The sequence below is a fragment of the Lissotriton vulgaris genome, chromosome 9 (genome assembly GCF_964263255.1).
Source record: "Lissotriton vulgaris chromosome 9, aLisVul1.2, whole genome shotgun sequence".
Lineage (NCBI taxonomy): Eukaryota > Metazoa > Chordata > Amphibia > Caudata > Salamandridae > Lissotriton > Lissotriton vulgaris.
The window spans coordinates 773,660,996-773,686,351 of NC_141697.1; the positions used below are offsets into that span (position 1 = coordinate 773,660,996).

Consider the following 25,356-nt stretch of genomic DNA (forward strand, 5'->3'; position numbering starts at 1 on the left):
CATCTTCATGGTAGATGCCCCCAATGGTGCTTCCTGAGTTACGGAGGGTTGTAGGTCACAATTTTAACCACATAAAAATTACAGTACAAAAATATTGTAGCCTAAATATAGGCAACAAGATCAACGCTGAATACATATTTTGTGTTGCCCCTCAATGTTGACAGCATAAATATCACCAACTAAAAAAAAAACAAGATCAAGAACCAAAATATAGAAAACAAAATATAGTTTTCTACATATAATGGATTTGACTAAAATGTTGGCAACATAAATATTGTGAACTATTGTATTAACAAACAATGCTTAACAAAATATCACATTAAGTGTAGTAACCTAAAAATGAAAATAAAAATCCAATAGGCAACTAAAAAGCCAACTTAGAAACATATATATTTTTTAACATTGATTTATTGGCATTCTTGGAATAACCTGCTACATTGTGCGTACATGCGTATCCATGGTGCATATCCAATCGGAAACTCGTCATATGAAACCATAACGATATCTGACAATGGGAACAGAGAAGAAAAATGTTGGGGGGGGGGTCAGTTGATCCATGTTTTGTACTTGTGTCATTAGCAGATGATGAGTAACTGCTCCAAATGTGTTGCTCCAAATATATATTAAAAATTCATGACTAATCTAAACAGTAATTATGAAACACATTAAGAGATCTTCACAGGGCATAGAGGCGAACCACAGCATGTGGTAAGCCTTGATCAGCAGGGGGAGTTTCAGGGACTAATAGTAGATTCGGGGGAAAGCCTGGGGGGGAGTTGAAGGGGCAGAGGATCCTGGAGTGTGACCTGTGCATTTGAACTGTCAGTGGTCAGCGCATATAGACAGATATTAGTGGGGATTGAGGATGTCCCTTTTGGGGTATCTTAATGTGGACCTCCTCAGCTACTGCTCATTCCTCATGTCCTGTATCCAAAGTTTGATTGCCGGGGGCCTTGCCCTATATGTGGTTTTGCTAAAAACAGTGCAGAAATGTGTGAATTTGAAGCACATATTCCACCATTTCTGCTTTTTGAGGATACCCAATTGACAATGCAATTGAGAATGCTCCAGGGCAAGCTTGGTTACTCCCTGGAGGTGAACAAGCACTTCCACCCAAATGTGTGTACCGTAGGGCACTTCCTGGCCGGGTGTGGATAGCCTGCGCACTCCTGTCCACATCGCTGCCAGGATGCCGAGAGACCAGGATATACCCAGCTGATCTTAATGGGGGTGAGCTAAGCTCGATGGACATAGCTAAAATTAATTCATCTAAATCTAGTATTGACAGATGTCTCCTTGACTAGCGTGCACATTGTAACCCAATCTGAGTCGGTGATTTCCTCTCCAAGATCAGTGCTCCAGGCGGCTCTAGCCACCAAAGACCTCCTAGGCCTATCAGGGCCCTATACAGTAGTGGTATCAGGAGTCTACTCTCTCCTGTATTGAGCATAGTCTGTATTATTTCTTTCAGGGGTGGTCTTCTGGGTAATCCTGTCCAGATATCCCTGGCTATTTTATCTAATTTTCCATATTGTAGGTATTGTCCTTCTCCCACAGAAAACATCTCTCTGGCCTCTGGAAAATATTTGAAGTGCTTTGTGGGATACAAGTCACTTAGTAGTCTGCATCCCCATATCGGCTATTGTATGGTGGACATGATGTTAACTAATATTACAGAATGGCTTCAAGACCCATACCTCCATGTCCCGGGAAAAGCCGTAATGCTGCGCGAACTTACAGCCACCTGTTCCCATACGTGAGCGGTATGGCGTACCAGATATGGGTATTCACCTGCAACTCTGGTACTCCGCTTTAGGAGTGTCGTCAAATGGGTGTCATCACATGTTCCCCTGAGCATCCTCTTTTCCAAGTTCCGAGGGATCTAAACATGTGGGCAATCCATTAAGGCCTCAGTTTTGTGTAGAGGGGCAAAAAAACAACACGTTCGTCACTTTCGCTGGGAGTTTGGCAGCATGGACAACACTCAGATTCCTGACTTGCCCTGCAGCGAAAGACTTCCATTGCTAACACTCCATCACGTCTACTGGGGGTGTGGTGAATTAAAGCATGACATGAGAATTCTCGTCTGTTCTGATGGACTTCCCTCCTCACATTTCTACTATCAGTGGTGTGCATCACTGGTTTAAGACTAGATGTCATACCTGGTTTTGTGCCCAATATAGGCAGATGCCTATCCATTTTTCTATCTAATATATAATTGAAATCTCCCTCCAACACCACCGGGGAGCCAACACAAACCATCAACCGATCTTATATCTTATAAACAAAAATCCTTCTCTTCAATGTTGAGAGCATAGAGATTAGGAATGGCGTCGCAATGTCTCTGCCATCTAATGTCCACTGTCTTAGCATTAATCGGATCTCAACATCAGCCTCTGTGTATGTAAGTTTGAAAGGGATTCTGGGTGCACCCACACCAACACCCCCTGTCATAAGCCGACTACATGACGTAATACAGTTTCCGCACCAATTTAGCTTGAGTCTCTCCTTCTCTGGTTCTGTCAAATGGATTTCTTGTAGGCATGCAATATGGATCCTATATAAGTGCCATGCAGTGGTTACTTACTCTGTAGAAGAAAAAAAAGGATACCGGCAAGTGTCAAAGTGCATTGTGAAGCTCTGTATGTGTCTCGCTGGTCCCAATTTTTCCCTCACAGCATCAAACAGGACGTGGACACGTTGCAGTGGCCCTCCTCGGCCTCCAAGACATCCTTAGGCTTGTTGGAAGGTGAGTCAGTAGACACCTTACCCACAGGTGATGAGTCCTCCTTTGCCTACAGAGAGCCATCATCTTGCACCAGCATTCAGAGGATCCAATGATTCCCCAGGGGCAGCGTGACAGGCAATCCCGGAGTCTCACACCATCCTGCTCCCCTTTTTTGACCACTGAGCTTCGATGGAGGGTATCCCCATTCTAGTCATGGCACCTTGTCTCAGAGTTCCAGCTGTGACCAGATGTCCTCTGGTCAGAGCGGGGTGTTTTATCCTGTTCCCTGACTCGGAGATGCGCCAGGTAGTGCATATAAGGTAGATTCGGGCTGGCTATTTTTTTTCCCTTCTGTAAAGTCCTTTCTCTTGTTTTGGACCTTTCTGGTATTGTCCGAATACATTGTGATTTTGTGGTTATTATTGCAAACATATCCTGCCCTCCTGGGCGCCCTAAGGATTTCATCTGTCTTCAAAGTTGAATATCCTTCCTATGATTGCTTGGAGAGGCCTGGCTATTAAGGCTGTATGTGCACCGCTCCTCTGTCAACACCGGTGACATGCCCTGTGGTCTCAAGCAGGTTTGTATCAATTCCTCAGGGAACTTTTATGGTGTGTTGCATTAAGCTTCCTCCGGAAATCCCATCAGTTAAGATAAGGTTTGTTGTGTCTGGAGTGGCCCTATGCATTTTCATCTCTGTCTTCCTACTTTTTAGTTATGAGGGTTATTCTTGACACTTGCTCTTTGAGTGTTTTCACTTTCGAGTGCAGGTTGTCAATGGAGTGTTCAGTCCTGACCTTCTCGGCAACATTTTGCAGGTCTGAGCGGAGTAGTTGATATCCACATTGACTGCATCTATTTTGCCATTCTAGATCCATGTATAGCCGACAATAGTTCTGCTCTGGTATGTTGCTCCTGTTCGTTTGCCATGTCAGCCAAGGCCCACCTAGTGGGTCTTGGAGTCGCACCCTTGGTGTACTGAGTACTTGGTCTATGTGGCCCTGGGAGCTTTATCTATGCCGATCCTCGCAGTGTCATCTCTCCATCTTGAGCCCACTGCCCATCACTCCGGGGGTCCCAAAGATAGTTAACGTTAGCATTGCTCCTTGCTGACCCGGGCTACAGGCAGCCCATGCCTTAGGCAAAGTCACCCAACAGGCCAGGGGAGCTCCCCAGCAAGTTCGGAATATTTCACACACGGGAACAGAGGGTGCAGTCCGCTCGACTTGCCCTCCCTATCGGTGCTGTTGCTTTATCCTGACTATGGCTATACAGTCTTGGCTAAGTGTGGTCACAGGCAGGGGGCCTCTACTCCTTAACCTCCAGCAGAACTCACCAGCAGCACCTTTCCATGCGTGCTCAGAGGGTGGGTCAGGTCCGTTCACTGCAGCCTGCACAGCACTTCCAGGGCCCTTCGTGCATGTGCCAGCTCTGTGGTCTCAGCCTCTTAGTCCGCTCCTAGGCTTTCTTAGCCCCTTCACAGGCCGGCCTCCCTTTGGAAATGTCAGTGCCACGCTCCTCAGCAGTCCCCCAGATGGTCACTGCCTATTCTCTCCGCTGTTGGTGCAGGCCTTGGGGGCAAAGGGACCAGCAGGCCAATGCCAGTCCCAACGTTGTTGCCTATCAGAGGGACTAATCATGTAGGCTTCACCACCTGTGCCACCACCAGGGTTCTCACTGAAGGCGGTCCATTGCCTCCCCTCCCCCGGAGCGATTCTGTTCTTTTATGTCCTGGGGGGTGGGGAAGTTGTGGCCAGCCTATCTCAGCTTGGCTGGCCGAATTTTGGGCAGGATTATGAAAGATATTTTATTGGGATGACAAAGCTCCCTAAGAAAGAGTCCGGTTAGCAATCTGGTCTGGACACGCCCCCACCCAATAAACAAAACTTAGTTAACCATTGAGAGGTATAAATACTGCACACCACAATTGTACATCTTTTTAAATCCGCCTAAGTACAGAGAGGACATTATTTGGCACAAGAGAAGTATCTCATTATTAACTAAGGCAAATCAAGTATACATTTATTTTACTTAACTCTATAATGTGTATGTATGTAAGTAAATAAACTATACATTTAATATTATATATATTTCTAAATGTGCTCCCATTATTTCTCAAACACAGATAAATAACCTGAAAAACTTTGGAGAAAAAATACTACCGAAGAATACAAAGCAGCAAATTAAGAGATTATTCATGCAAAAGTAACAACAACCAGTAAGTTTGTTAACTATTTATTTATATTCTTATAAACACAAACTAAACTGTTTCATCTACTAAACATCCACTTTTTTTGCATTTTTTTTGGTAACTTTTCTCTTCTATTTGGTTTATCGCTTTTTTTTTAGATGTTGGGTTTTAAAGAATCTTTATGTTTTTGAAATCGAACTTTTTGGGTTCATTTTATTCTATTTTTATTAAAACTCATTTTCATTTTATATCTGAATATACTTTGTGGATTGTGTTCTTTGAATGTTAATGCTGCTTGGATTTCTTATAGCATCAGTACTGCAAGTGTTTCGTTCATTCATTTATATATGTGTAATATGTGTTGCATAAGTAGCTAATCCAGTATTTTTTCCTTTGCGCCGTGGAACATGCAGTTCTAATTTTGTTAAAATAAATCCTTTTCAGGAAATGTAATCATAATTTTCTATACTGCCAGCAACCTGCAAATACTAATACAGTCACTGAGTGGCTATAAGACTGGACTTTCACGTAATAATTTCCCACTTTACCCAAACATATGCAATACATAGCCAAAATCTGAAAAGCCCATAGTCCATGTCATTTTACCTAACAGGTTAGCTTCGGCATACAACACATTCATTCCAATAATAAAAGCAAAACAAACATCTTTACACCTGTAACAATCACCATTGAGTTTGGTTATGCAGTGATAACTAATCTGACTGAAACATTTCCCTTCAAACATACTTTCAAGGATGCTATTTTCATTTTAATCAGTTCTGTAGGTGCAAGATATAAAATGCTACAATAATAGTACAATTCTCCATCAACAACAAGATGGCATTTAAATTAAAAAATGTAATAGCTCTGGGTGAATCTACCACATCAACCTGTCAAAACAGTGTGACCTAATTGATGCACTGAAATTTAAGTCTAACAAATAGAAAACAAACCCACTTTTAGACTATTTCATGGTCATCTTGATCGGTCGTGTGCACCGGTCAAGTAACATCACGCATACGAAACTCATGCCTTGATGGAACATGTATTAAAGTACCTGAAGACCACAAAACCAAAACTAATAATTCCACAGAAGAGTACCACAACTCATACCAGGGTACCATAGGGAAACATCCCCCAACCGTTATAACTTTGAAAACATGAACAAATAACACAATTACCAAGAACTACAGCAAAGACAATCAATAGCCCAAACTCTTTATCATAAGTTCTCCAGGCAGACTAAAGATATGCATGGCATGCATGCTGAAAAATCCTCCTATTTGAAAACATATACAGTAAGAATTACGTGTCATCAATAGCATGTACCCTAATATAATCAAAATAATAAAAGCAACTAAAAATAAACAATAAACTTATATGCCATACCAATCTAAAAATTAAAATGCACCCCTAAAACCAGAGCTGTACATTTTAGAAACATTTTCTATACATAACTTATCCAGTACATATTCTTCCATCCATTCTGCAATTTATACTCCAGTGCATCATATAATAAAATTAGAGCTACAAGTTCCATGATGCAAAGGAAAGCAATACTGGACTAGCTACTTACACACCAGATATTATACACATACTAGTGAATGAAAAACCCATAAGCATTCATATTCATGCACAATATAAACAATAAATAATGATAATTACGTATTTGTATAGCGCACTACTACCTGGAGGCATCTCAGCGCTTGTACGAATACCGCTAAGGAACCTTTCCTGGCCTTTCCCTGTGAAGTGCCCACTCCTGGGCACCCCCAAGGTGAGGCTAGGTATCCTAGCATTGTTGGGGCCGTTGTGGAGATTAAGCAAGCTTTTGCCCAGAGTTTCAGAGTGGGACTCATGATTAGAATAGGCACTGAGGCGAAAATTATCAGGTCCAAGGAAATTGAGCCCAAGACCTGCCGAGGCGGGAATTGAACCCTGGTCCCGGGCCAGACTTCTGCATCAGGGTCTGCCGCTCTAACCAATGAGCCACACTTTTCCAGTACAATAATTTAAAAGCAACACAAACTGTAATACTGTTTGTAACACAATTAAGATGTAATAGAAATACCAAGAAGGTCCTTTCAAACCTGAAAATTCAAAATACAAGGAAACACTAAAATGGAAGAAAAAGGTTCAAACAAAAGTTGGAAATTAAAAAACATTTTTATTTTAAAAAGACCATGTTGATATGACATCTTGTAATTTTAAAACTGAAGCACTTCTGTGCCTGCATCATCAAAGCAGGTCAGATACCCATTCCCACAAATTTGTGAAAGTTTGTTGGGGGGATGTTACTGTACTAAATTCCGTCTTACAAACATTGGGGAAACGGTTTAAATTTGAAGGGTCAGTCTTGCTATTATTACTCGAGACCCCAAATCCTCATACATTGTGGGGGAGAGAGCGGGTGGGTTGACGGATTTGCTGATCTAACTCCATGCCCATATTCATTACAAAAAGTAAATAAACCGAGCGTGGCAAGTGGACTATTTCAGCGCCAGTCCAACAAACATTGGGTACATTTCATAAATTAGGTGGTTGGAGATTTGGTATTTTAACTTCAGTCCTTCAAACTTGGGGGAAAGTGCATACATTGGGAGGGGTGAGGCTTAATATTCTAACTCCAGTTCCACAAACTTTGCAAAAGTGCATTGGGTGGGAGGGTGTGATTTACTATTCCAGTCCAAGGACAATTTCGTTGGGGTGCTTGTTTAATATTCTAAGTCATGTTCAACAAAAAAACATTCAAACTGTATGTATGTGAACCAGTAAAATTCCTAGCCCTATTTCCCAAAAACATATTTTACCCCAATATTTAAAGTAACACCCAAATATAAAGACTACCAACCATCAACATTTAGTTTTTACAAGAAAAACACACTACCCACCCCAACCCCAAATATACCATAGTGCCCTGGAAAAATAACAACATATATTTAGGGAACATAAACCCTAATGCCTGTTAACCTGAATATTTAAAACCTATTAATACTGTCTAAATGTAAAATGTATTTAAATAATTAAAATAATGACCCTATGAACATGAAAAGGTAATGAACCCTGAATTAAAAAATAACACTTATGAACAAACCATATAACCCACTATAACATTATTTACATTTAAGGCCCCTCAAATTAAAAAACACATCCTCACAATAAACCACTACTCACCAAATCCTTCAAAAAATCACTTAACCCATAAAGATTAATATTTGCTGTAAATAACAAATTCATTTGAACCATGACAACTATCAACCTCAATATTTTCAACCAATAAAACCCATAAACCTTTCAAAAAGGATATAAAATAACCTATAAAATTAAAGATTTTAAAAATTGATCTCCTGAATCCCAAAAGTTATACCCAAAAATATACAACAAGGACACCAAAGAAAATACAAAAAACATTTCCCTAATGTAACTCACAACTGCATTATTTATATAAAAACCAAACACACACACATATAAATGAACCCTACCATTTACAATTATCACCCAGTATATAATAAATACAAGTATTACACTCTAAAGGTAATTATGCTCCAATATACTTATAAATATTTTCAAACTAAAATAATACCCACCTTAACCCCAAAAACAACCCTCACCAGGCACAAAATAGGAAACCAATTGTTTTTGCATCAAGAAAATACAAGTAAACAAATATAGACACATTTTAAGTAAAAACCATTGATATGACTACAGTTATGAAATGAATGCAAACTATATTAAACACATCTGTATTTTTGCATAGAATATTTTTACCCTGATCTTTTTTGAAACAGCAAAAAGCATTGGACCTTCCAACGATATTTTGTCCCACAATATTTTTGTTGACATATTATGTTGACCACAATATTCTTGTACAATGATTTTTAGACGTTGATATTCATGTAGAAGACTTTCACTGAGAGCAAACTGACTGACTAGTCCTGCTTGGGCAGATATTTTACTTCTTTGATGTTCTCTCACCCTAAGGCAAACTACAAATAGACACTTTGTCATGAGCTAAATCATTTATTCTTACAAGTAAATCCCAATTGTAGGGGAAAAGACAGTACGTGCCTGGTAGAATGCGAATAACAAAAATATTGTTTGGTACAAAATACTGTGGTCCAAAGACCATTTTCAAAAATATTGCTCCACTGGGTGTTGATTTTGTGATAGTAATTCTAAAAGGGGCAACTTTTTTAAAATAATATTTTCAGGGGAATTATTTTTTTAAATAATATTTTAAACACAAGATTTACACCACAATATCCTAGTACAGTTTCCATGTAGTATTCAGCTCTGAAGTCCAAGAACCATGCTTCAGGTCCACATAGGGTTTCAAGTGTGTTGCCCTTTAAAATTTCGGGGAGTATAGAATTTGGTGCTGATCTGAAATGTTGGGGGCACTCACTCTGGAAAAAACATATTTTTTTCTGGGGCTTAACCCCCGGATAAAAAGTGGAAAACTGGGCACAGCTAGCATGATGTGTAACATCCTGCCTCAAGCCAGACATGTCTATGTGGAAAGGGATCCGATGAACAGATGTGCCTCTGTAATGGAAGTATAATAACACGTACGAGCAGGGATGTCAAGCATTCCATATCACATTCCTAGCACCCACTCGGGTTACGTGAAGGATCCTGTTATCGGGCACGCACTAGATGAGTTTTATACCAGGGAATATGGAGACCTCATCTCAGTGGTACAGATAAAAGATCATGCCCTTTTATTAAATATACTCTTTTTGTGCATTTCCAAATTATTTTAGGAGCCTTGACATAAAACACACAAGCCATGCAGGTAAAATACTGCCAGGTGGTAACCCTGGTGTCTCACTAGCCACCCATGTCTCAGCTCATGAAATGGGTGGAAACCAACACAAAAAGGTCGACATCAGTGAGAAACTTCCATTTTTACAGTTATTGTCTTTGCTCGATATCTTTGTTCTTATTATAGTTTCCGTCTTTGTTCCCTGACTTGGTGTTTTTTTCCATTTTCTTTTGCTCATACCTTTTCCCACCCGATGCATCTATTTAACCTTTAAAGAAAAGGAGAATTTGGGGAACTGTCAATTGAGGGCAGGGGTCCCTGAATCGTGCGCCTTTACTGGGGCGGATGGTAATTCAGTAATAATCAAATGTCAGCCTTGTTTGCCAACTGCATGAATCTACAGCAGAGCTGAAGCATTCATTGAAAAAAAAGTCCATGCTTGTCAATATCCATTCTTCGTTTATGCCTCCGCTGGGCATCCTTTCCGTTCTTTTAAATTTGTTTTATTTTGGTGGTTATTATTTTACTATTCTATGTCTAATTTTCCACATTAAAAGGTGTGCACCTTTTATTTTTGTCTTCTCCGGAATCATACAATTATCTACCTCCTAGGTTCATCTATTTATGCGGCACCTAAATTAAGGATGAATAAGGCCCTGGGTAGAAAGACCTGGGCGGTAAATTCCTTTCCGCTCGCGGAATTTGCGGAATTTGGGTAATTTCGCGTTCCGCGGAGAACGCTAAATTGCCCAAAATTCTGTGTTCCACGACATCGCGAAATTTTTTGCTTGTTCACGTTCTCCAAATGCGTGTTCACAAGATATTTCCCCCCAAGCACCAAACAGCGATTGCGAACAGTAAAAATGCAACGCGAACAAGCAATTACACGTGTTCGCGAAATTTCAGCTTGTTTGCAGAGATTTTTTACCGTTTTGCGGAGATCTGCGTAACACAATTACACAAATTCCGCCCACCCCAAGTAGAAACACAGTGTTGAGCCTCATACTTGGAATATCTAGAATTGATAAGTTTTAGGAATTATACAAATTGAAATGCCATCCCACATTTAAAGAAGAAATGACAGATAATTACGAATTTCGCTCCTTTGTGTCAGTTTTTTGCACATATGGATATATTTCAACGGAATGTTCATCATACCATTCATACATGTACAAAATAGTCCAAAGCATTTTCAGCTGAAATTGTTTACGTTTTTCTACACAATGTACAGCACAGAACTTCATTATGCATTGGCACTGTATAAGTGGATAGATCTTGCTTGCTGTGACTTGTTGCAGGTTAGATTACTGTAGCTTTCAGCTTAATAATGCATATACAAATATATATAGTTCATGTTATTATACCGCTACTGCATTAAAATGTATACAGTGATTGTAGGACAGACATGGAGTCAGGCAGTCATAAAGAGGCGTAAGTTAGGGCAGCATCCTCCTTATTGGTCGACTCGTTCAAACGTGTGAGGAGGGATTTTTACTCTTAGTTGATTTGGTTTAACACAAAAGTCTGTGCTCTGACTCTAGAGAACAGAGGTCACAAATCATATGGAAATAAGCTTTCTACAGCAGAGTTATCTTTCAAAATGCACAGATATTAATTATGTCCAGGGCTCGTGCAGGAAAGGCATCTGCATGGTGAGACATATCATAAGGTTTCTAGAGCAGAGTTATCTGTCAGAATGCACAGATCATAATCATGTTGAGGGATAATGCTGGAAATCCATTTCCCTAGTAACACATATCTTACATTTAAACAGTAAATGATTGGGAGCGTATGCGATTGAATCGAGGGCTGAACTTTTATAGGATGGACCTAGAGAGCTCTAATATGTGAACAAGTCCTGACCCCTCCTTGAATAAACTGAATTACAGGAAATTCGAGCAGCCTGAGCTTAGTATGCCTTTGGAGTGCGATTTTAAAGATTTTTGGAATCCCCGAAAATACATACTTTGGGATCCTTTATTCAAAACAACGTTAAATGTTGTACCCATTTTCATTTTAAAATAGTATGAGAGGGGCCCTTATGACCGTATTAGATCATCAAATCTGCAACATTCCCTTTGGCTTCTGCCCTGTTCCTGACCACATACACTCACGTATCACAGTTGCCATCACTTCGCTGGTCAATATCTACTCACATTTACATACATATGGACCCACTAGCATTGGTTTCGCCAGTTGCTACCTCAAGGGTCTACAGCTCACTGGTGCTTACACTTGTGATGTACCAGAGACAACAGTGCTAAGCTCAAGGCCATCTGAATCAGTTACTAGGCTGGCCTGCAAGTCCATGAGCTACTCACTGTAATCTGGTGAGCTACTGGTAGCTCCTGAGCTACTACTTAGAGACCCCTGGTTCACAGTATCATGTAAGAAGGCCAAATGTATGACTGAAGGGACAATAATTTCACTCAGTCCTGCTAGGTTATCCAATCCTTTAGTCCATAACCATTATATGGTCATGGTCGAACAACTCCTCAGGGTGTGTAGCAGGTCACACATGTTGTGGTCACATCTCCAGTAATTAGTGCATGAGTAGTTTTCCCTGTATATTTTCTGAGATTATCACTGGTAACCATGCAAGAATTTGAATTATAGGAATTTTAGTTTCTTCTCCCTGAGCACCTTGTCGTCGTGAGGTTTCTGCTGTTTCTAATGGAGGAAGAACAAACCTATTTGCAAATGAATGGTCCCAGTCTGTAGTGGCACAATGAGCAAGGGGCCTGGTGTGTGGATCATAGTCAATACTAGTGGCTGAGATTAATTCAAGCTTTCCACCCATCCTTTTTTTGTTTTCATCTATTACATACCAAAGGTGCATGGGGAACTGTGTCCCGTCACTTCCATGGGGTTAAGTTGGGTGCAAAATATGCATTTCAGAGGTGCATTTTACAGGAGAGGCCAGGCCAGTGGCTGTGGTGCCATATATATTATACCAATGTGCCTCTGGAGTGTGAAAAGCAAAGTGCAAATGCTCATTGGGTACCCAGGGCGCTTTATATTTTGCTGCCCCAAGAGGCAGTGAACTGAACTGTAAAATTGCCCCAACCACTTTCCTTTGAAGAAAAGAGCCCTTCCAACCAAAAGATCACAGCAGTGACTGGAACATGCTGATGAGGTTCAGATTTTTCCTTGGATCAGGCATACTTCAAAGGATATTGGTGAACACAACAAAGACATTATTAGCATCCATTAGCTGTCGACAGGCTTAGTTGGTGATCAATACCCTCTTGTACACCAGCTGTTACAGGTAATGGCTTGACCGTCAGTCCTTTAAACCTCAGGGAGTGGGAAGGATCTGGTTGCGGATGTTGAAGAGACATCTAAGTACCCCGGAACCATAGGATTGTGCTGACTGAGATCCTGGCCATGTTGTGGCCTCCTCTTTATTTACATTTGCCAACCTGTCGAATATAGGGAGAACTATGCAAGAGCTGCTCTGCCCCAGACCTAGAAATTGAGGGGCAGATTTACAAGCCCCGTGTGCCACTTTTGTGCCGCCGTTGCGTCACTTCTATGACGCAGCCACGTTGTACAGCTAGCGCCATGCTGCGGGGGATTTACAACGTGACGCATCTAGGAAGATGCGTCACGTTGTAAAGCCCTGCCAGGTTTCATGTGGGCATTCCAGCGCAGGGTGGGCGTTCCGGTGCAGGAACACCTCGGAAAAGTGCCTGACTGAAATCTACAAGATCTCCCTCAGTCACTTTTCCGACCCCGCTGTGTTAAAACCTTGGGCCTGCTTAAAGCAGGCGTAAGATGTGACGCACCATGTGGAAGATAGGCCGGGTTTGCACAGTGCCCACGACACAACTCCAGCACTGCTCCAACCTTACGCCGCCAGATGCGACACGCATCTGCCTATCCTTGTGCTATGGCACGCCGCATTGTAAATGCCGCACATCCGTGGCGGCACAATGATGGCATTGCGTGTCGTACGTTTCTTGGCACATCACTGCTGATTTGCAGGGATGCGCCAGGAAACGTAAATCTGCCCCTTAATATTTAAGGTTCTCACGAATACACAAGCTTCCTTAACACTTACAAATGGCAAACTTGAAGTTCTGGCATGTTGCGCCTGCATCTCTTACCTTTATGGCTACCATATCCAAAGCTCCTAGGGATGCTGTGCATGTGCCAGCATCCAAGAATAGATAACGTGATCCAGTCAAATGCGTAAATCAATCGCATCCTTTAGTGATTAGGTTGGCCTGCTTTCTATGCCATCATTGTTTTGCGCGCGTGCTGTTACAGGCAGTGATGTATCATACACAAGTCACTCTTGTCCCCACACTCAAAAACGACAATTCAGCTTAAACTGCTAGTGTACCTCCCCTGTGTGTGCGGACACAAACAACCTCTCATTCGATTGGTCCTTATTTACCGCCTGGTGAGATGCAGCTCGAGTCACTGTGGCATGGCAACCCATCTGGGCATATCCAAGAGCATCTCACTGAGATGACTGGCATCCTTCACAAATATTTAGATTTGAAGCTTTTGCAGAGGCAGTCAACAGACGATTTACATTTTAAAGGCTCTCTGGCATTCTGCGCATGCAAGGCAGTTCTCTATGCATGAGTGCCATACCTTAACCTCAAAGGGACAATCCGCATGCACTTAAACTCCTTATTCAAATTAATTGCAAAACATATCACGGTGAGATTCTGGGTGTGTGCTTCAGAGACAGCTCTCACAGTTTCTGCGCATGCGCCAACCTACTCTACCTGTAATTTTATCAGGCAATGTTATTGTCCTTATCAGGCCAGGCTATTTAACCCTGAGATGCGCAGGTTTATTTTGAAGTTTCGCTTGGCTTTTATTTTTTTTATATGAAACCTGGTCATTTTTATGGATTCTTAGATGCAGTTGGTATGTGCACTTGTGAAATACATAGCAAATATGTTAATGTGCATTTTCTGTTTGATTGTTTGCATTTTTTATCAGCCAGGCACTTGATTTTAAAACCCATTTTTAACAAGTGTATGATTCCGACTAGAAAGAAGCGATTCGACTTTTGCTTAACATGCAAAACGCTTGATGTAACGTGTGGTTTGGGTTGATTTTTGAGTGAAGTTTTTTGTTAATTATATAATAATTGTTAGATTGTTTGAATGTACTTCGGATGTATTCATTTGCTTTTACAGTCTATGGTCTAAATATACTCGAATTCGTTTTTTTACGGCTACTACCTCTTCATGCTTCGGTGCCATATTTTAAGTTATGGTGATTCAGTACACGTGGGGGGCCTCCCATAAACTTACCCTTTTGCAATGTAAGGCTCTCACAGATAGTGTTCATTGTCTGCCATCTCTGCTCATATGAGTGGCTCATATAGAGCTCTAGGTGATGGTCAGAATAGAAACCAATGGTGGTAAAAATGTTCAAACTAGACTCACACTGCAGAAGGCCGTAAATAGAATAAGGTCACTTGGGCTTTCATGGTCTTGGTAGCCCATCCAGCTCTGAATGGAGCCATTTAGCCTGCAGCCCACCGAAAAATGACTGAGTGGCCATAACGGTCAGAATGGCCCTACACTCAGAAATTCGGCACATTTGGCAGCATCTTCTACTTATGAGGGCCACTTTGATGATTCTCCTCATATGCGCCAGTGTACCAAACTCTCCTGAGGCCACAGATTTAAAACAGTTGCAGAATTAGATCAAGCACAGCTGCAGCCGGTGGTGGGAGTGCCTGCCGGGCGGTGACGTAGGGAGGGGGAGGGGCATAATGTATAGATTACAGAGTTTAACAGGTAAGTAAACATATAAATAAATGAAACTAATTTCGTTACATGCACTGCATCACCAAATGCGATGCAGTGCAGGTAACAAAATTCGTTTTATTTATTTATATGTTTACTTACCTGTTAAACTCCGTAATCCATACATTACTACCCCCCCACCCTGCCCCTCCCCCTCCCCACGTCACCGCCCAGCAGGTACTCCCACCACCGGCCGCGGCTGATCAAGCACCTGTAACCTTTGCATGTTTGTGTGTGTGCCATATTAACTCTCTAGGACCTTCTTGTTGGCCTCTGCACTTACAACAGCCATATTTATATACATTGACGGCCTTTACCCACCTTTTATCACCACTCACTAAGCACCAGTTTGAAATGGCCGGTCGTTAGTGGGAGCTACCTGCCGAATAGGTTGGCAAAAACCATATACTATGAGTGCTCACTGAGCTTTTTTTCCACAAGTTCCAGAATTGACCCCCTCAAAACAATCTGCCTAGCATTAACAGTACTCCTGTTGAGGTGGCGGGCAGATTCCCAGTGGAATACTGTGGTTACCAAACAGTAAATTGGGACAACTCCTGAAACCTGTCGGTTTATTGCTCCCTCTCTCCAGTTGTGTCTCTTTTTCGCCTACCTAACTCTGTAGCCCCTCTTCAAAGCTCATCCCATCTTCTTTCTACTTCCTTTACACTCCCTTATTACTATGTCTCCCTGTTTTTTCCATGTTTATTCTCTTTAAGATCTTCAGTGTGTCTTCCTTGCTCACCAGTTGGGTGTACACCCTTCTTTCTTCTGAAACTCAAGCCTATTTATATCCCAAATAATGTCCAAGGTAAGTTGTGTATGGACTTCGGACGGTGAATTCTTGCTGAAGCTCATCCTGGTACTGAATGGCAGAATTGTCGAACACTAAGATTGGCTTGTCTTATTTCCACTTTATCACTCTTTCTTATGTCTCCCTACATTTCCTGTGGGTTTAGCTCACTCAGTGTTTAGGAAGCTCTGTTCCATTCCTGGTTTCTCCCTTTGTCACTGTTTTCATATCTGTTTTCTTCCTCCTCCTGTCTCAGCTTTCCTCCTTTTTAGGTCAAGCCTGGGCAGTGCATGCGCTGCTCTGAGAGCCATGCTGTATTGGTGTATGGAATAGAAGCCCCGCCCAATCCTCACCTATATTTGTCATTGGCTTGTGCCATTGTCCTTCATAAATGCTGGCTTCTGAATCTTTAATAGGCTTGTTAGTCCCTCCATAGTACCGCCTTGTCTTAATTCGTTACCTCCCATGAGGACTGGCCCTTTTACTTGAGTTGTTACAGGGTGAGTCTTTTTTAGCCTGTAAGTTCTACTTTCTTTACATAGTTTCTCCTACTACAGGCACAACATGCTTTCCTGCAACATTCAGCGTGTCATGCGAGCTTTCACTTTCTAAGCAGGCCGGGACAACGGCGGCCGTTTCCTTGAATAGGTTTTGCATTGACAAGTGTTTGAGCTATTGGCATTGTACATGACAATGCCTTTTATTTATGTGTTAATTACCAAAACATATAAATAAAAGGCATTGTCATTTTACAGTGCCAATAGCTTAAACTCTTGCAAATGCGAGACCTATTGCATTGCAAATGCGTGTTCTCTCTTGCTTTGGGTCAAAGTCTGATGAAGAAAACAAGTCCCTTTTCCCAAGGATGAGTGCCAGTGCCAAACAACGTCAGCCATCAGTACAAATTAAGAAGTCCTGGCCTGCACGCCCTAGTACGTAATCACATCTTTCTCTGCTGGCGCAGTGCTGCAGAGGGGGCACTTGCTAAGCATACAGTTCAGCATTTGAAAGGGGAGGAAAAGAAAAGGAGCTGAGCTGTTACTTGTTCCAACTTTCCAGAAGCTCTAAAGCAATTTGTGATAATTGAATACAGATTGTACCTGGAGACTAGCTTCTCAGAGATGTGATAAAAGAAACCTTTTGTTCACAGAACACACACATGCAGCTGAGCCGACCATTCGACTCTGGTGTCCTCTATAATCTGTCAATTGTGTAAATCAAGGCTTCCATCCTCACAGCTGGGCTACAATCCTAGCCTGGCCTCTGTGTAGGGAGTCCTAGCCTCCTCTGGGCCGTTCATTGAGTGCTGTCGTTTTTATGATTGGTCTGTGATATTTGCCAGTCAGCCTGAGGTCACTTCCCTTCGATAGCACGGAGCATAAATGCCCTCGGCTTTACCTGGAAACCCATGGGAGAGCAGCTTACTTGACTGACAGTAGAGGCAGCTGCATTTATGGTTGCTAATACTCTGTTGTGATAGAGTCAGTATAATTGCCTCTCAGGGCTTGGATTAGCCTTTCTCTCTTTTTAAGGGCTAAACCCTTGCAGCCATGTGCGCATGTGTGTATTGATTTAACTACTGTATTGTTCTGTAGTTGCATTCATATAGCACTTCATACCTATAACGCGACACCGAAGCACATTTGGGAGCATCTAGCGCACAACTTTGTGATAAGGAAAAGTGTGTACAGGGATATGTATGCTTGGGGATTTATGTTGGTGAGACAGGAGCACATATAGAAAGACCCAAGCTTGTCCGACTTGCCCGGCTCTGCTATTGCTGTGGTATGAGAGGTAAAGCTTGTGTACTAGTGCTAGCTGCCCATTTCAGTTTGACTCAAACAACACAAGCTTTAACTCATCTTTTACAGACAAGCATTTGAGTCACGGATATAGAAGATACAGGGAGAGAGGGAGCAACAATATGCTGGAATCAACAACACACATCAACACAGGGATACCGTCTCCAAGATCCTCAAAAACAGTGCAAATTAGGGATGTCTCAATTAATTACTATTAATCTGCATTACTCCAAGTCCAAGTTTCCTTGTCACAGGGAGAGAGGCAATTCACTTGCCCCAGTCCACATTTTTTATAGTCTTACCCCATGCTAGATAGAACTTCCTGCAAGGCATGAAGAACATCCAATAGATACCAATCAGGAAACACTGGTAGCCAGAAGCCCAGAGAGGGAGGAACAGAGCAGTGTGACGAGAAAGCCTGGACTTGGAGTAATAAAGATTATCAGTAATCGGGAAATTACCACCTTGTCTGTCATCTTTGTCACTATCTTAACATGTAAGAACATACCCTACGGTCACACCAGACATTTCAGAGAAACATAGAAGAAAACATATTGAGTGTGTCTGGAACCCACAGCACAAAGATCCCACAGGGAGATTTACCCAAACAAATCAAAACTAGATGACAGAAGGGTAGGCAGCCAACTAGGAAGCTGCAGCCAAACAAACCACCCAAAAGTGAATGAGGAAGAAACAACGCACAAACCGCAAGGGTCTTATCAGTGAAAAATCAATGCAATATAAATGTCCTGTGGGAGCAAAACAGAAGGGAAGGGAAACTCCAGCACATTATGAAGCCATTTGACAAAACCGACTTGCGAGTAGTGATACCTGAAGAACAAGGAGATGCGAGGAGAACTAAGGAACAGGAAGTCCTAGAACGCAACTAAAAATTGACAAAAGAGCTTGGGAAGAAACATTGGCTAAGGGAGCTGCACACTGATTCACAGAAAAAAGGTATCCAAGCCACCAGGATAAAGAAACACTCCCAGAATAAGATCCGGACCATCTTGCGGTAATCAGAATGTCCACAAGGGCAAGAACCTGAAGCTGTAAGGTAAAGACAGAAACCCCAGCCACAAGCAAAAAAAGACACATGTAGAAGAATGAAGGATAGAGAAACATCTGGCTTAAATGTCTGGTGCCAGAAACAGCACAAACAACAGTTGATGGACAGAATGCAGAACAATGTCATACATTCACCCCAGTACAGAGATCTGGGCCTAAATCCATCGTTTTTTTGCTCACCCTGCCATTCCAGTTTGAACCCAGTCATATGCAAATCAGTCTTGACCCTGTGCCCCATGGGAACAGTCCAGCCCGAACTGCCAGACCAGGTCCTCCCTGGAGTGGAAACAAGCATCCTAGGACCGGTTTCGGGCTTTCAGACCTCATCAGCTAGGATAGCTTGATTCCAGTGGCATGGAGAGCATGGGACTCACGTCTGAGCACCCCTGGTGACAGCATCCTAGTCCCAAAAAAGATGTCCTGATGATGAAGTGGTCAGCCAACGTAATTCAAATTCAATGTACATAGAACCAGAGTCCATGCCACACAACACATGCTGGCTCAGCACAGCAGCTGATGAGGCTCATATTGGGTGCACGTGCCTATAGCCATCCCAAAACATGCCATACAGGCACAGGGATTTGATCTCATGACCGATGATGGCTGCAAAATTAGAAAAGTGGTGCACTTACCCCACTAAGCCAGCTTGACAGTGTGCCCCAGGCATAAACTGTACATGTGCATGTCTGAAATAGGAACTGCAGAAGTTGTCTCCGATAAGTTAAATATAAAGGAGCCAAGAACAAGAGTTGAAACGGCAAGTGGCATAAACCCAGTGACAGGAAATCCCATAAGAGATCCCAAAAAAGAATGAAAAACTGGAACCACAGCTGGCAACATAGCTGTAAGGACAAATTATACCAGAAAACAACCAACTCTACCCTACACTTACCTGAAGGGGCACGAAGTGAAGCCCTGTATCCAAAGGAGACAGAAAAAATAAAACACAAGATTCTTGCTGCTTAGTAGGAAATTATATCTGGGAATGAGGTGAGGTTTAAAAAACATTTAGGTTGAGGGCAAGTGAATTGCTTGTCTCGCAGGTGAAGAGACACCACATGTGTTAGGGGTATGACGAAGAAGACATACAAGGTGATAGTGGACCTGTTGCAGGCAGAAGGAGAAGAGCAACACTGATGAAGACCAGAAGCAGTGCACAAGAAAGCCTTTTGCATATAACTTAGGTTGTTTGGAGGGGTACATGGTGCAATGGCCCCACACAGCTACAGCTCTCACAGTTTAGGCAGGCAGCGAGACATGAACTGCCATTTCAAACCACCATGTATAGACAACCCGTTATACACTCCACGTTTACATTGGTTAGATTGGATGGGGACAAGAACGGCCCCACCCACAGCTAAGTGTTTCCAAAATGATATACCCCAATGGAGAAGATTCTCTTGGTGAATCACAACCAGCGACCAATGTCTGCACAAAGTGTCAAAAGGCCAAGTATGCTGCAGTTGATGTGCTATATATATACTCAGTGACATTACATAACATAATTAACCCTGTGAGCTACGCCTAGAATCTTTTTTTTTCTCATATGAAGAATACATTCCAGAATCCTCTTGTAAAACATATTTGGTCTGGGCTCCTTCCCTCATGTTCTCATTTATCTTTAAATAAAGTTGTGGGATCCATGGTAGGCAGAATCGATAAAGGCCAGGACCCGCCTTCCAGCCTCGCCTTGAGCTAAAGGGTCATTGTGACATAGTATTTTAAGAGAACGGAGGCTCCCTCCTGACCAGTGCAATCTGTCCGTCTTACACTACAAGCAAAACTGACGAACTGCTTAAGCAAAGAACTTACCTGCTACTTGGAGATCCTCATTGGTGTTAGAGTGAGGTTAATTCTGAGTATACTTACATTGGCCCAAGTGCAGCTGTCATTGAGCTGGGAAAGAGGTCATTTTGCTTATGTTTCATGATGCCAGGTGACCACACCTCTGTCAGCGTTTCTGTAACGCTGTCCAACCGCTTTGAAGCACAACAGAGAGCCAGTTGCATAACAAAAAATAGTGGTACCCTATTCAGAATGAGTTGAGTGGCCCTGAAATTCCCATATTCCACATATATGTGTAGGCCTTACACTGGGTGGTCCTCTTTGTCTGCATGGACTGCAGGGGCTTGCGTTATGACCCTGCAGAGAGCTCCTTGAAACTGATTTATTTTCTGCAGCAAAATACTGCAAGCAGCAAAGGTGCAACAGTTAAACTCTGAGGTCTCTGTTCTCTAGCTCTCAAAAGCTACAGTAGCCTTGGGTGAAGTTATGTTTCACTGGGGACCGTCAAGACACTCTATCATCATATCCCAGGCTTTGTCCAGACTGGTCTGTCTCTTACACTGAAACATTTTGTCGGCCTTTTTCATCAATCCACCAATAGTTGCTTCCTATCCCACATACCTATTGCTAATACGAAATTAAGCTATTTTAGGTATATATAAAAGCATTTATAATTCATAGTTAACTATTCTTTAATCCTGTTAAGTTTTTCTCTGTAAATGGATTTTGTTGTGTCTACCAGTGCTCAATATATAAAAACATAATTGTAGGAGTTCAAATGTTTTCATACCAGTCCTCTGCCTGTGCGGATGAACGTCAGGGTTGCCGAACACCAGTGTTGTAAGGTTTTGATTCAACCTCGTACCGCTTTCTTCTATCACACTATGCTTCCCTTCTCTTTGTCTCCTTCTCGCAGGTTATTTTTTATCCTGTCTTTCTCCCTTTGACACTGTTTCTCTGTCCTTCTCTTCCTCTTTCTTTATCCCTTTTCTGGATTTCCCTCTCTTGCTGTGGGTTAATGTCTAACAATGAAAAATAAGACCCATCTCCAAAAATGAGTACTGCAACTCACCATCTACAACCACCAGCACAAATTAAGCACATTTGTTTTTAATTTCCTGGCTGAGTGGAACTGTACTGCTGCTTTGAAGGTGCACCCCCTCCAATTCTCCATGAAAGAGCCCTATGTCTCCAGGAAGCCGACCTTCGTTTTACTCTACTTTCACCTGGATGAGCAAGCCTGGTGTGGGTAACACCTGGAAGTGGATCGGGCTAGAGGGGAAGGGGAAGTTTTCCATGACAGATACCATACCTCTATCCAATCAGTGGTGCTGGAGACATGTTTGGATTGGGGGGGGGGGGGGGGGCAGGTGCAGCAAGCAAATCATTTCTGTTGAGCTGAAGAATGGTAGGTGAGTAGTGTGTGTGTGTGTGTGTCAAGTGGTGAATTTTTCAGATCTATTGTCACAAATAAATTATTATAAAATTGCATGCTATAATGCTGCCTTTTAAACGAAGCACATTTTCCATTGAAATGGCCACTGCAGTTCCAACTGCCAAGCAGATTCACTGCTAAACCTATCAATCCCACAAACAATAAGATGCAGAAATCGAGTGTCAGCGCACATGTATCCTTTGTGCATGAATCAAGTAAAGTTTCTTGGTTTGTTTTGATCGTATTAAAATCTTTGTTCCCATCACACTTTGGAATTACGAAAAAAAATATGTCCACATTTGAAGGTTTCTTGCTGCTGATTAATTATGAAATATTTTAACATTTCACTTGCAAGTATTTCAATTCTGCTGTGTCTGAAAAGGTTTGACATCCTGCAGACTTTCCTTTCATGCGGTTTGTACTCAGGAAGATTGTCACTTGGTTCCCATTGTAAAAGTCCGACATTTGCAACCATGGAAAGGAAGAGAACACTAGTCTTGATCCCTGTAGTGATTTCAAAGCAGATACAACATATTAAATAAAAAAACGAACCTTAAAGCCCTAATTTTTTAATTCTCCTTTTGAACTTCTGCAGGGTGATTGGGGGTGCTCCAGTCCCGCCACCCCACCTTCAGCGCCTCTAAATGTAACCCAGTACTTTCTTGACAAGGGTCCCTCCGCCCGCGAGGCTGCTCATGGTCCCCTAGCCTCTCCCTTCACCTAAGCACGAGGAGGTTGCGCCTAACCCACCTGGTAGGCGAGAACTGCAAAAACAAGAGCTGCGCCCGGCGCTCACGTGCAGCCGCGTTAATGTGGCGCGAGGCGCAGCTGCTAAAACGTCTCCCGCGTTCCAAGCTCCCTGGAACCCAGGTGGCGGCAATGCAGCATGAAGCTCGGCTGCACTCACACGACACGCACGTGGAACTAATGGTTTCTCTCAGCATCTGCGGCTGAGGTAAAAAAGTGTGCGCATTTTGTTTTTCTTTATCAGACGCAGTCAGGCGTTCGTAAGTGAAAGCGTACCTCAGACTCTTGCAGGATTCTCCGTGCTTTCTGGCCTGTGTGGAACTGCCTAATGAGCTGACTGCTCCCGCTCTGGGTTTGTAATCAGAAAGTGTTAGGTGTCACAAAGTGAATTTGAGTATAACAGAAACCCCCGGACAGCAGAAGTGCAAGCTTCGTTCGCACAAGGTGAAGAATTACAGGCCGTGGACTCAGTGGCGTAAATAGCGCCGCGGGGAGGGGAAGGGGGCTCCTGGGGACCCCATCCAGCACCTGTGCACGGGCACTGGGCCTCTGGACTGAGAGCTCCTGACTGGGTGTACATCTTTGCAGGGAGGCCCCCTTAAGTTTTGCTACGCCACTGGGGGTCCCGGCGCCTCTCACACTCCGCAGCATTTAAAAACTGAGGGGCAGAGTTACAAGCCTCTTGCGCCACTTTAGCGTCACTTTTAACATGAGAAAAGTGACGCAAAAATGGTGCAAGAAGCTGGTAAATCTGCCCCTGAGGGGCTTATTTACAAGCCCCTTGCGACACCGGTGCGTCACTTTTTCCCATATCAAAAGTGGCGCAGTGGGCTTGTAAATAAGCCCCTGACTTAGAAACGGGTCCGGGGTCCCTAGTGTGTCCTAATTTATGTCCTTAACTTTACAGGCCGAATATTTTTTCTCAACTACTGTAAACACCCTCAATGCAATACATGCCAGAGACACAGCTCCTAATCATGTTTCACAAAATCTTGAATTCTTTAAGATTATTTGCTTTTTCCACATGCATTTTCTAGTTTTTTTTCTTCCAAATAACATATGATTGTTTTGTAGTGCTTACTGTGAAATGCGACACCACTGGGTATCTTAATGAAGTCAGACTTTGAATAGGTGTTCTCAGTTGGGCACAATTGTAGTCGCTGAACCTGAGGCTGAAGGCAGTGCGAGTTTCTTCATAATAACACCTAGTGCGTCTTAAAGGTGGACATGATACAAGAGCACCCAATCTTTGGTCTCTCCTCAGAGTGCACAGAGCAATGGTCACCTATCTCCGAATTGTAACTGCGTGATGGAGTTCCACAGTTGTCGAAATATGGATGGCAGCAAAGAAAAAGATAATACAGTGCTTACAGGTGAGTGGGTGGTTTGTGTGTGGGTGGATGGTGAAGTGGAGGAGATGAAAGGAAGTAGGTGCAGAAGGAGAGGGATAGAAAAGAGATGACGTGTGAGATATGTAGGTGGAGGTTTTCAGAAATATGTGGTGTAAAAAAGGACATGAGTCTAACATAGTGATATACTGCAGAACAAAGCGGCATGACCCTTGTAATATTTAATTCACAGATTGAAGCATTTTCAATTCTGATCATTCACAAATCATTGTTGGTTCTCATTTACTTGTTTCTGTATACTTTCATTGGTGTGTGGTATGTCTGGAGGCACCAAAATGCTGTTCTGGTTGCACACTGTGTGAATGCAGAATTTTAGTTTGCATGTGTTAAACCACACCCTTAATTACATAGGTCACTTCTTCGAAAAGATTTCTAGTAATGCTTCTTTGGCAGTGCCCCTTTTGGAGATCCCTCAGGTTTTTCATCCCACTTAAAGCACTGAACACTGGCATCAGAAATGCATGTGTCACTCATGAATGCAGAAGAGGTCCAGCTTGTCATCAGCTGCACAAGATTTCCTCACAGACACAGAGGAGGAACTTCACAAGTGGTAGGAGTAAAAGTTTTCCCCACAACTACACACACAGAACAGGTACATCAACATTGTGTTGAAAATGCCCACCAAGTTCTACTGCACTCCACACAACAGCCTGGTGAGCATCAGTGCAGGACTCCTTCACCAGCCAGGCAAGCACACAGAAGACACATGGTAGACAGCACTCTGCCCCAGAGAAAAAGAGGAGCAGACCTAGCAAACTTGTAACTTTCTCCACACAAAGAACATGTACAACACGAGTCCCAACACTGCAGATGCCGCTCAGAATTACAACAGCTACCATGTGGATAGCAGCAT

The 25,356-nt window shown here is 42.6% G+C and overlaps 1 protein-coding gene across 1 annotated transcript in view; it reads left to right on the plus strand.

Moving 5' to 3' along the window:
- The window catches only part of LOC147692232 (neurexin-2-like), a 1,848,214-nt gene that overhangs the window by 140,648 nt on the left and 1,682,210 nt on the right, over positions 1 to 25,356 (plus strand). Inside the window, exon 2 of the mRNA XM_086939513.1 lies at positions 4,854 to 4,946. The gene's annotated coding sequence lies outside the window, so the exon portion shown is untranslated. The remainder of the gene's footprint in view (positions 1 to 4,853; positions 4,947 to 25,356) is intronic.